This window comes from Sphaerodactylus townsendi, linkage group LG12 (genome assembly GCF_021028975.2).
Source record: "Sphaerodactylus townsendi isolate TG3544 linkage group LG12, MPM_Stown_v2.3, whole genome shotgun sequence".
In the NCBI taxonomy this organism is placed as follows: domain Eukaryota; kingdom Metazoa; phylum Chordata; class Lepidosauria; order Squamata; family Sphaerodactylidae; genus Sphaerodactylus; species Sphaerodactylus townsendi.
In genome coordinates, this window is record NC_059436.1 from 52,151,255 (window position 1) to 52,163,930 (window position 12,676).

The window sequence follows — 12,676 nt, forward strand, 5'->3', positions numbered from 1 at the left end:
TCAGATCCAGCCATTAAGATCGGTCACGTCAGATCGCGTCATGCGTCAAAAGATCATGCGCCGATCCCGTCGATCAGATCGAAATTAAGATCCGCGCGCGTCCGTCCGCATAGATCGTCAGATCGTCCACTGAATCGTCCGTCTGTCTGTCGCAATGCCAATGCTACAGTCTATCTATCTATCTATCTATCTATCTATCTATCTATCTATCTTTTGCTCCCAAAGATGTGCTATGTCTTATTTTCAGGGGATGTCTTATTTTTCTGTGTTCTGTTTCATCGGGCATGCTTCCAAACAAAAACTTTGCTACGTCTTACTTTCGGGGGGTGCCTTATATTTCGCACTTCAGCAAAACCTCTACTACGTCTTATTTTCAGGGGATGTCTTATATTCGGGGAAACAGGGTATGTAATTGGGTAAGCTCATTAAGTTTATGTTAAACTGAAAATGGAACAATATGGCAATGTTATAATATATTAGGATGTTGTAAATAGATCATGATTTTATTATGGATGTATATGTGTACACTCATAACTGTAAATACAATAAAGCAATATTTAAAAAAAAGTTACTCCCACTCCCCCAGGAGGACTGCACTGTCCAGAGGTGGAGGCAAATGAGACGGATATATCGTCTGCACTTTAGCTGAAGGATACAGTCAGGGTAAGTGGGAATTCTTTGCCTGGGCTCTTTGTCCATCACATCAAAGTCTGGACTTCCAGCATCTTTGAATGACACAGGTAGTTAATCACTTTTCCTAGGCGAGGGGTCCCCAGCGCGGTGTCTGTAGGAACTTGGATGTCTGTTGACACCATTTCTGGTGCCCGCCAAGTGCTTTTAGGAAGAGGTGGGGAGGAAGAGGTCCAGGTAAGGCTCTTGACCTGCAAGGCTTTTGATTGACTTTTGGAGATCTGATTGGCTGTGCAGATTTTTAAAACGTTGCTTTGTCAGCAGCTGCCAGCAAACAACAAGGATCTGCGCTGTTTACTGAAGTTAAGCTGTGGCATTCTGTGAACGGCTCCGCTTCTGGCAGCAACCATTTTGTGGCAGCCATTTTGTCGCGGCGCCCACCATGAGAGCCAGCATGGTGTGGGGGTTAAGAGCAGGTGGATTCTAATATGGACAACTGGGTTTTATTCCCCACTCCTCCACCTGAGTGACAGAGGCTTATCTGGTGAACCAGATGTGTTTCCGCACTTCTGCATTCCTGCTGGGTGACCCTGGGCTAGCCCCAGTTCTTCAGAACTCTCTCAGGTCGAATCCCCACTTGAAATTTGCACGTAGATCCAAACCTGTTTGTGGTGAAACCATGTCCTCTTCATTGGAGTTTCTCCCTCCCCACCGCAGCGAGCACACAGCAGACACACCCGGTTGCAGAACTCTTAGCAATCCCCACTACCAAGCGAGCTTGCTTCACCAGTCTCCCCTGATTGGCTGGTGTGCCTTGATGGGGCGGGACCTGTACATTGCGGAAATGTACATTGTAGGGGCGTGATCAAAAAAACCAGCGTGTAAAAGTTTAACGTTTAACTGTTTAACTATGCAAACAGTTAATTGTTACCTGTGTAAACCATTAACGATTTAAGGTTACACGTTTGGCTGTTTAATGTTTACGTCCCCTTCTGCTGGCCAATCGCAAGCTTAGCTGAAACCAAGGTAAAGAGCTGTGCACGCATCGCTGCTTAAGCTGGTGTGAAGTTTGCTAAATTCGTCTTTTCAGAACCTTGGCTCCAATCCAGGGAAACGAGTCAGGGTTTCAACCCTCATCCCTCCCCTTGGATCAGCCCTGAACCGTGTTAATGGGGTCTGTGCCACTTGCAACCAGGTCCTGCCGGAACGCGGATTAATGGGGAGAACGAGCACCAGAAACGGAATCTGCCACGCAAGCCATGGGGAGGTCGTCCCTCAAACCTGGTTAGTTTGTGTTCTGAAACGTGGCTAAGACGGTAGTGGGGATTCGACCTCTGTCCCTCCTACCTTACAAGGTGAGGGGAATGGAAGGGAGCTTGTAAGCCATCTTGAGTCTCCTTACGGAAAGAGAGGTGGGTTATAAATCCAAACTCTTCTTCGTCATGCTGTCAGAATCTCAACTGTGCTTGCAGGCTTTAAAAAGTTGGGGGCTCCTGTTCTAGACTTTACTTTTTAGCCTGTGGAAGTGGGGTTGGGGGAGCAGCATCTCTGCACTCAGAACATGTCAGGCCTGTGCCATACGCAGCCCGGCATCTCGCACATTCACGTCAAGTCCACAGCTGGCCCTGCCCTTATCATTGCCAGAGGGTAGGAAGGTTTTCTTTCACCTGCAAAGTAACTAGTGAATAGTGCTTAAATGTCCCTCCTTATCTGCAACTTTTCAAAGGCGGGGGGGGGGGGAGTGCCTGTCTCACAACAATGTCTCTGTTCTCACCATCTTTCTCAGGCAGATGTTTTGGGAATGCGAGGGAGGGGGGATTATGGGATGAGCAATGTTGCAACTGACAGGTATATACTGGGGTTCAGAATGCAAAACGATAGCTTTAGCTTCCTGAATCTTGGGCTGACACAGTTCCAATAAAGCTCTTGAAACTTTCCTGAGTCTTGTTTGATGACTGGAGTAACAGACCTTTACAGAACACTGCATGCCAAGTTTTGCCTGAAATCTTTCCTATACGTTGGTTTTCTATGTGCAGAGGATTTCGGGCAAGGGGAATTGAGAGAAGCATTCGGTCAAATGATTTTCCCTAGCTGCAGTGGTGGGATCCAAAAATTTTAGTAACAGGTTCCCATGGTGGTGGGATTCGTAAACACTGTGGCGTACCGCGGGGCACGACGGGGGCGTGGCCGGGCATTCTGGGGGCGGGGCATTCCTGTAGACGGGGCTGTGGTAACGGGGCGCAGCCACTAAGCGCTGATCGCTTGAGCGAGAGGAAAGCTTATGCACGGTACCGCGCGCCCGAAGCGAGCCGCACCCACGCCGGCGCACCACCTGCTAGACTGCTCCAAGTTCTGCGCGCTACTGCTGAGAGGAGGGGCGTAACTAAGGCAAAAATCACGTGGCAAAATCACCGATTAGTAACCCCCTCTCGGCACACACAAATAATGAGTAACCTACTCTCGGGAACCTGTGAGAACCTGCTGGATCCCACCTCTGCCTACCTGTGGTCTAAAAAGGAACCAGGAACACAATTTTGCCAACTCATTTGTTCTGTTTGTCTTTGCGAAAGAGGGCACAGTTGCGTCAGAAGGCCTGGCTTGGCTGACATGGGGTTGGGGAACAGGACGGGGACAGGCACTGCTTCTGAATTCCACAGGAACATTTGTGTCACCATCTTGGAGGCAGACTTTGAACACCACGGAACAAATAAATAAACCGTGCCTTGGGTTTCCCAGTATTCCAGTCCCTGAAAGTCAGGTAAAACTGGAACAGCAGCTTCTCAGTTTGCGTTGGCAGACGTGAAAACAGCCCTGAGTCTTCTGAGCTCTTTCTGCTTCGCTGACGCTTTTGCGTCATGTCGGCGGACTGCCTCGCTCTGCTGTACCAGATGCTGAGCAGAAATGAAGCCCTGTTTCGTCCAAACCAGCATCGATCAGCTTTTCGCGTCGAGAGTCTCCAAACTTCAAAACGTTCCCTTTGCCGTGTCCCTTTCTCTGTTCACAACGGGTGCAAAATGGCTCCGGAAACAGCTTTAACAAACACGTCGCCTGTGAGAAGTCAGTCAGAAGCCCGCTGCTGCTTTGTTTAAATCGATATGTGAAATCCAGCATATACCTTCTCCTCTCCACACATTTGGGGCCCTGGTGGCGTCTTTGTGGTTGCCAAGTGACAGGCCTGCCGTGACAGCGGAATTGGACGTGCTGGCAGGGGCTGATGGGAATTGTAGTCCATGAACATCTGCAGAGCCACAGTTTGCAGAACCCTGGTCTAGACCAAACCACCGTCTACCCCCTTGACTGTCCGCCCCAGTGCCCTCCAGACCTCCCTTTTCTACTCAATTCTTGTCCCCCCAGTGCCATAAAACTTCTCTTGCCCCTATGCCAGTCATTCTGAGCATAGGGCCTGTGGGCCTGCTGTGGCGTTCCCAGGTGCCCACTGGCTTATTCTCCAAAGCAGAGGCCCCTTCCGCACACACAAAATAATGTGTTTTCAACAAAGGCGTTCCAGGGGTAAATGGCGCCCGGAGACAAATTGTCTCCAGGATGCCCCCCAGGTTCTGCCCCTGCCCTGCCCACCTCGGCTCCACCCACATTGCCCTCGACCCAGCTGGCAGGGGGGAGGGAGGGAAGGAGGAGTCCTGGGCGGGGTTGAGGGGGCTTGGAGGCAGCAGGAAGTCCTGCTGTTTCGTCATTTGTGTGTGCCTCAGATGGGGTCAAGGTGCACGAAAACGACGAGACAGCAGGACTTCCTGCTCATGTGAGGGGCCGATTTTGCGCCCCCCACGTGACCAGAAGAGTGGCGCCCGGGGACAAGGGGTACCCCTTGTCCCTAGGCAGATACACCACTGGTTTTCAAACCACAACTGTTTGCAAGTGGATTTTGCCATTCCGCACAGCTTCAAAGAGCACTGAAAGCAGTTTGAAAGTGCATTATTCTGCATGTGCGGAATGAGCCAGAGTGCCAATCCTGACTGTCCTCTAGTTCATCAGAACAAGAGGAGCTTCAGAAGATACCAGAAGACATCAACTTTGTATCTGCAGGGAATGTCAACTGGAAATCTCTCTGTCACCTGGGGATCCTTGGCTTGGAAACTCCCAACCTTTGGCAACTGGTCCGAACCTCTGTGACAGCCACACCCACCCTTGGCAGCCATTTTTATGACTGGTATCCGCTACTGCACAGGTGTCAAGCTCGCGGCCCTTCAGATGTTATGGACTACAGTTCCCATCATCCCCTGCCTGCATCATGCTGGATGATGGGAACTGTAATCCATAGCATCTGGAGGGCCATGAGTTTGACACCCATGCACTACTGATTCCCAAAGTTCAGAAATGTCCACAAACTCAACAAGACTGGGGACCCCTGCTCTATGGGTAGATTTACCACAGGCTCCCCCGTCTTCCATGTCCTCCATGCAGTGGTGGGATCCAAAGATTTTAGTAACAGGTTCCCATGGTGGTGGGATTCAAACTGTGGCGTAGCGCCAATGGGGCTGGGTGAGGCACAATGGGGGCGTGGCGGGGCATTCCGGGGTGGGGCATTCTTGGGCGGGGCTGTGGCAAGGACGCATATTATAGCGGTCGCGGAAGGAAACTTTCTGAAATGCACGCAGGCGCAGGCTGCCACGCACGCCGGTGCACCTCCTGCCAGACTGCTTCAAGTTCTGCGCGCTACTGCTGAGGGGAGGGGCGTAACTAAAGCAAAAATCACGTGGCAAAATCACCAATTAGTAACCCCCTCTCGGCACACACAAATCATTAGAAACCTACTCTCGGGAACCTGTGAGAACCTGCTGGATCCCATCTCTGGCCCCTCCTCCTCTGAAAATAATGTGCTTCTTTTCAGAGGCCTATCTTCTCATTTCCCGGCTCTTCTGCAATTTCCCTCAAGCCTCAATCTTCAATCTTTTGGAAATAAGCCATAATTCCAGATGACCCCCAGGTGTCCCCTGGGGCTGGCATCCCTACCTGCAGGAAAGAAGATTTAAGCCATCATGTAACGCCTTTGAAGACATGCTTTATCCCAGAATGCCTTCAAGTATGTCTTCTGCTCATTTTTACGACTTCACTGTTTTAATAGATGGTGTGTGTTTGTGTTTCTCTGTGTAAGTTGCTGTTTTCCTGTTTTTGTCTTCCTCTGATATTCTTTTAGAGATTCTGGTCAGTTTGGGGCTTTTAATGTACTTGATGTTATCTCATATATTTTATGAAGAAGAAGAAGAAGAAGAAGAAGAAGAAGAAGAAGAAGAAGAAGAGAAGGACAGCTATCCCCCCTTTCTCTCCTAGGAGACTCGAAGGGGCTAACAATCTTCTTGCCCTTCCCCCCTCACAACTCAACAAAAGATAGGTGGGAGCTGAAAGAGCTCGAGAAGCTTCAATGAAGATGGCCCAAAGATCACCCAACCGGCGTAATAATGAGATTGCCCAGGCTAATCTGAATTCCCCAGATAAGCCTCCACAGCTCAGGCGGCAGAGCCAGGAATCAAACCCGGTTCCTCCAGATTAGATATATGAGCTCTTAACCTCCTACGCCACTGCTGCTCCTTATGCGTGATTTTATTTTTTATGTTTCAGCTCCTAACTGGCAGAAACAAAAGGAAACAAAACAAAATGTCCTCTTTCCGTTGCCTGCTCTGCAGTTTTCTTTCCTCTCTTTGCCTCCCAGCTTCCAGGACCTTCCTTAGCTTGCTTCGGATAAGGTTTGACTTCCAGTCGAACTGACAACTTCCCCTCCCCTCCCAAAAGTTGGACTGCAAACAGCTTTATTGCTGAACCGCGGAACATTCCATGTCAGCGCAATCAGAGGTTTCACCAATACAAGTGCAATATAAAATACAGATGTTGACTTCTGCCGAGAATCTCTTTTCTACAGCTTACATTTCATGGGATGTTAGGAAGTTGCCTTTAAGGGAGCAAACCTAATCAGATCAACTTTAAAGTAAGTCCCATTTTATTCCATTGAGCTTACTCCCGCAAAAAACTAGATTTGAGTCCAGTAGCATCTTAGAGATCAACAAGATTTTTAGAATGTCAGCCTTTGGGAGTCAAAGGGCGATTCCGCACAGGAGTAAAATAGGTTAGACCCAGTTCCCTGAGAAGCGTACTAACCTAGGTTGAAGCCATTGTTGTTCCCCACTGCAACCAGCTTGATCCCAGCTCGGAGGGCGGGATCATCCTGTGCCTCTTTGCCGCTCCGTTCCGATTGGCTACTGTTCTACGGCCATGTTCCGTCTATCCCCACACCCGTTATTTAAAAAATGCCACAGGAATGGAGGGACGAAGGTGGCGTTTTTTGATTGGCCAGCTGTACGCATGCCCGAAACACTCAGCTGTGATTGGCTGAATGGGGGACTCCTGGCACCAGAGATTCCGCACTTTACTGGAATCGAGCTGAGTTCGAGCGTCAGTTCCCTGAAAAAGTAGTAGTTCCCAACTGGAGTCGGAAATTTGACCGTTACGTAGGCGTTACATGTGTCAATCCGAGTGGCTGTCGCGGAACACTTATGATGTACGCTCTCGGGCTTAAGGTGGAAATAGCAAATGTGGAATTGACCAAAGTTCCTTTCCTGGTGCTGCTGGACTCAAATCTAGTTTTTCTACTGCAGACCAACACAAGTGCCCTCTGAACCTTCTCAGTTCTTCCACCAAGGAGGCAAACTACCTCTGCTTATTCATTTGCCTTGAAAACCCTATAAGGGTTCCAAAAGCCGACTGCAACTTGGTGCTCCTTTATACATGCATTGTAAGACGGAGTGGGAAGAAGATAAATAGCATCTGCTGCCATTTCTAATGTCCAGGGACCCAACTAGTAGGGCTTGCCAAGAGCTGGGATTCCTGCAGAGAATTCAGGAAGAGGTGTGCCAAGAGAGCCTCTGAAGATGCCGGCCACGAATTGGCGGCGTGGGAAAATATGCTACTAGAACTGCGGTATGCTGATGGCCCCGAAACCCTAGCAACGCTCCAGTGATTCCGACCATGTGAAAGGCAGCTTCAAGCGTACATTGTGCCAAGAGGAAAGACACCGCTCAGGTGCTGCACAGATGTGTAACAAATGCCTTCAGGGTCAAGCCAGATGAAATGCTGAACGATCCATAGATGTATCTCTAGCACACTTTCTCTTGGTAACAGTCACGAGAGGCCACTCTTCATAGTATGACCTTGGTGGAAGGAACCAGGAATTGTAAGAGGTTTACTGCATAGGTTGGTGCCCCAGCTTGGATGCTGTTGGAAAGCAGAGTTCTTGTTTTTCCTGCTTCCCAATGATAGCGGAGCCAGAAGTGATTTTATTCCACTCCTGGTCTTGTTTTGAATAAAGATGGAACAATGTTTTATTTCTAAGAACATAAGAACATAAGAACAAGCCAGCTGGATCAGACCAAAGTCCATCTAGTCCAGCTCTCTGCTACTCGCAGTGGCCCACCAGGTGCCTTTGGGAGCTCACATGTAGGATGTGAACGCAATGGCCTTCTGCGGCTGTTGCTCCCGATCACCTGGTCTGTTAAGGCATTTGCAATCTCAGATCAAGGAGGATCAAGATTGGTAGCCATAAATCGACTTCTCCTCCATAAATCTGTCCAAGCTGTATAAGATTCTGTATAAGATAGGTAGGAACAAACTGTATTAGATAGAAAGTAGGACTTATAGCTATCTTTTGTATTTGCGTCTGCATGGAACCTCCTTGGCTCAAGGCAGGAGTCAACCCCTGCTCCATCTGGGCACGTCCCTTTCATTTGTAAAAGCCCTGAATGGACGTTGACAAAAGGGACCCCGGAAGAAGCGCCTCCATCTGCCTAATCCCACCAGCAGACAGATAAGGGTGCCACCGTCGTTAAGTTTCGTTTCCTGACCCCAAGCACCCAAAGGACTCTTTTGTGTTCTTCCCGCCAGTACCTACGTCATCGCCTCGCCCTGCCCCTGCCACGAAATTCGAGAAGGGGCTGCCCACTGGACTCTGATTGGTTCCCATGTACTGTAGATGTATGATTGGTCACTATGTATTTTGTGAATGAATGGTTGTGAAGCTGCGTCACAACCATTCTGGAGGACTCCTGGTGGAAGAAAGTGTATATAGGACCGTACAAATGTAAAGCTGCCTGGAAACTTGGTGCAGTTTCACTATACTCGCTGTGTCGGGTCCCGTTTCTGTTCCCCTGCGCTGCCGAGAGCTGGTTGGTCTGGAGCTATTAAAAGTTACCTGGCAGCGCGGTAACACCACAGCATCATGGAGGTTTTGTGTGCCTTCCAGGTCTCCCCTAGCTTTGCCGCATCCTTTCTGAAATCTGCTTTGCCACAATATTTCTTGGAAAGATTGCAGGATACCCAGGGTGGCTGCCATGTTGACAAAGTCTGGATCTTTCTCGGTCCTACCCACAGTCTCCTATTTCTTGCTCCTATTTCCTGGCTCAGATCCCCCCCCCCCCAAAGAATCAATTTGTGGATTAACCCCGTAAAATCCCACCCTGGGGCATGAAGGGAAAGGGAGAGGGAAAATGCAGGGGGAGATACCATGAGAAACCAACCAATTGCCACTATGCTGAACCAGCAACCTCTGCAGTAACAGAGAAACCAGTGAAAATATCCCACGAGTGAGAAACTCTAACACTTTCCTCCCCTCTCTCCCCCATGCCTTTTTCTCGCCCTCCAAGATTTCCCTGTGGGGAAAACTTCAGAACATCAGAAGAGCCCTGCTGGCTCAGACCAGGGGTCCATTCTAGTCCAACGTGACTTGTGTGATCTATCTCACGTAGTGTCCCGTCAATTCCTTTGGAGGTCCAACAGCGTATAAAGGCTGAGACCTTCCCCTGATGTTGCTTCCTAGCACTCTGGTGGATTCTGAACAGGGCAAGTAGAATGGGTCTAGGACAGTGGGGTACAACCCTAGGGACAGGGGGTACCTTCTGTTCCCAGGCACCACTAATCTGGTAACGTGGGGGTTGCAAAATCGACCCTCTACATGACCAGGAAGACGGCAAGGCAGCAGGGAGTCTTGCTGCCTTGTTCTCTTCGGGCACCCTTGGTGAAATTATGGACAGAAAGATACCAGCTGGAAATTAGGATTTTTTTTTTACAGTAACAGAGAAATTATTAATGCCCCGCCCCCGGAATGCCCGGCCAGAGAGAGAAGCGTCTCTGGGCAAAGGCATGAAAGCAACCCAGATGGTTCCCATGGGCTCCTGCCTGCATGCCACGCATCGCTGCCTGCATGCCACGCACGGGAACAGGAGAACGGGTTCCTTTGTAACCACTGCAACCCGGATTGCATTTGCTTTGCAGAATCCACCTGGGATTTAGAGGCTGATTGGATTTGAACAAGGAAGTTCCTTTCAGTCACCATGGCTACCCTGTTTCCCCGAATATAAGACATCCCCGGAAAATAAGACGTAGTGGAGGTTTTTGCTGAAGTGCGAAATATAAGGCATCCCCCGAACGTAAGACGTAGCAAAGTTTTTGTTTGGAAGCATGCCCATCGAACAGAACACAGAAAAATAAGACATCCCCTGAAAATAAGACATAGCGCATCTTTGGGAGCAAAAATTAATATAAGACACTGTCTTATTTTTGGGGCAACACGGTAGCAGCCACCGATAGGTCTCTATCCTCCACAAATCTGTCTAATCCCCTTCTAAAGCTGTCTACGCCTGTCTACTACATCCTCCTGCAACAAATTTCATGCTTTTAATCATTTGCTATGTAAAGAAGTATTCGGGGAAGGGCGGTATAGAAATTTAATTAATCAATCAATCAATCAATCAATCAATCAATTAATCAAATAAATAAATAAATAAATAAATAAATAAATTTCCTTGTGTCTGTACTGAATCTGCTGCCCGTCAGTTTCGTTGGATGCCTTCGAATTCTGGCATTTGGGGATAGGAAGCAAAAAAAAAGCCCTCTGTAGCTCTCTTCACCCCGCGGTAAATTTAGCGAACGTCTATCTTGTCCCCTCTTAGTTCTCTCTTTTCTAAACTGAAAAGTCTCAAACTTTTCAGCCTTCCGTCCTAGGGAAGGGACTCCGACCCCCAACTCCGTTAAGGACAGGGGCCTGAAGTTGGGATCGCGGTCTGGAGGAGGGACCCAATCCAAGGCCGGGCCTCTCACACCCGCGACTTTCCAGGGAACAAAATGTACTAGGGTTCGCGCCACAGATTTTTCCAGCCTCTTGCCTGGGAAGACCGTCAGTGTTCAGCTATCCCAAGTATGTGCTCTCAGTCTGAACATATGGCTGAAATCAGCCTCTTGCATATCATGGACTGTGTTTTTGAGGTTTCAGAGGCGCTGGTTCACTCTGAAGACCAGGATGGGCCCCGTCGTGAGGGGTTCTCTTCCAGAGAGAAACTGACCCTTCATGTTGCTGGGTCTGAAACGATAACGTAACCTGTGCCTTAAGCTCTGGGGTGATGAACAGCTGGGGATCTATTTCCTAATCTCCTGCTTGTGAATTACGTCCGGAATTAGGGACAAAAAACCCACATGTGCTAGAAGATGGTGCGCCAGCTGCAAAACACAGAATGTTCTGTGCCTCTCAGTGGACAGGTATATGGATTCGGATCTGTGTGTACCTGACGTGTTGTTGATACTGAGAAACAGGAGACTTGTGTGATCCTGCGTGACATCTGTCAGTTGGCACAGTTGGTCAAAGTGCACCCTGGTCACATATTAGATTTTTGGAGCTATGTTTGTGACATTTTTTTTTTTCAAAAATGAGGACAGCATGATACTCACTCTTGAGGTGATTCGAATTGACAGAAACGCTTATCAAAAAGGTGCTACTGAAGCAGTCAATTAACACGTGCTCTTTTAAAAAAACGTTTGACAATCACAGTCTCAGAAGAGGTATTTGTTTTTGCTGAGTGGATGGGAATGCCTATTTTAAGAAGGGCTGGGAAGAAGTATTCCCTTCTTACTTATTACAAGTTCTTTTTTTAAAAAAGCTGTGGGCAAGCACCATCTTAAAAGAGGCATTCTCTCCTTAGGTTCATTCCGCATATGCAGAATAATGCACTTTCAAACTGCTTTCAGTGCTCTTTGAGGCTGTGCGGAATAGCAAAATCCACTTGCAAACAGTTGTGAAAGTGGTTTGAAAACGCATTATTTTGCATGTGCGGAAGGGGCCTTTGTAAGAATGTCTCTTAAGAAGGTTTCGGAAGAAGTATTCCCTTGTTTTGTACAAGTTCTTTTTTAAAAAAAAAACCTGCAGGCAAGTGCCATTCTCTCCTGAGTGACTGGGAATACCTTTCCTTGAGGGAAGTGTTTCCTTTGGTTGAAACAGAAGGAAGAATGCCTCTTTTTCAAAGTTGCTTTGATAACTAACATATAAGGAAATGATAACTAACATATAAGGCTTATAAGGAAATGTATCTTTACTCAGTTAATCAACTAAAACAATCTGATATATTTTCAGCTGCAGTCTTGTGCACATTTACATGGCAGTAAGCCTCACTGAAAAACATGGCACTTTATTCTGTATAAATATGTGTACTGGTGCAGAGTAAAATTTCTTTAATTCGGGTGACAGCTTTCTTTAATTTGGCTTTCTGCATGCATATCTGGGAGGGAGATGGCTGCAGTGTTTGGGACTCTTTAGTTTGGAGAGGAGACGTCTGAGGGGGGATATGATTGAAGTCTATAAAATTATGCATGGGGTAGAAAATGTTGACAGAGAGAAATTTTTCTCTCTTTCTCACAATACTAGAACCAGGGGGCATCCATTGAAAATGCTGGGGGGAAGAACTAGGACTAATAAAAGGAAACACTTCTTCACGCAACGTGTGATTGGTGTTTGGAATATGCTGCCACAGGAGGTGGGGATGGCCACTCACCTGGATAGCTTTAAAAGGGGCTTGGACAGATTGATGGAGGAGAAGTCGATTTATGGCTACCAATCTTGATCCTCCTTGATCTCAGATTGCAAATGCCTTAGCAGACCAGGTGCTCAGGAGCAGCAACAGCCGCAGAAGGCCCTTGCTTTCACATCCTGCAGGTGAGCTCCCAGAGGCACCTGGTGGGCCACTGCAAGTAGCAGAGAGCTGGACTAGATGGACTCTGG

At 48.2% G+C, this 12,676-nt stretch overlaps 1 long non-coding RNA gene across 1 annotated transcript in view; it reads right to left on the reverse strand.

Moving 5' to 3' along the window:
• Window positions 1-7,183: 7,183 nt before the first annotated feature.
• The window catches only part of LOC125442040, an 8,839-nt gene continuing 3,346 nt past the window's right edge, over window positions 7,184-12,676 (reverse strand). Inside the window, exons 2-3 of the long non-coding RNA XR_007245929.1 lie at window positions 10,446-10,450; window positions 7,184-7,196 (exon numbers count right to left, since the gene is read on the reverse strand). This is a non-coding gene — a long non-coding RNA (uncharacterized LOC125442040). The remainder of the gene's footprint in view (window positions 7,197-10,445; window positions 10,451-12,676) is intronic.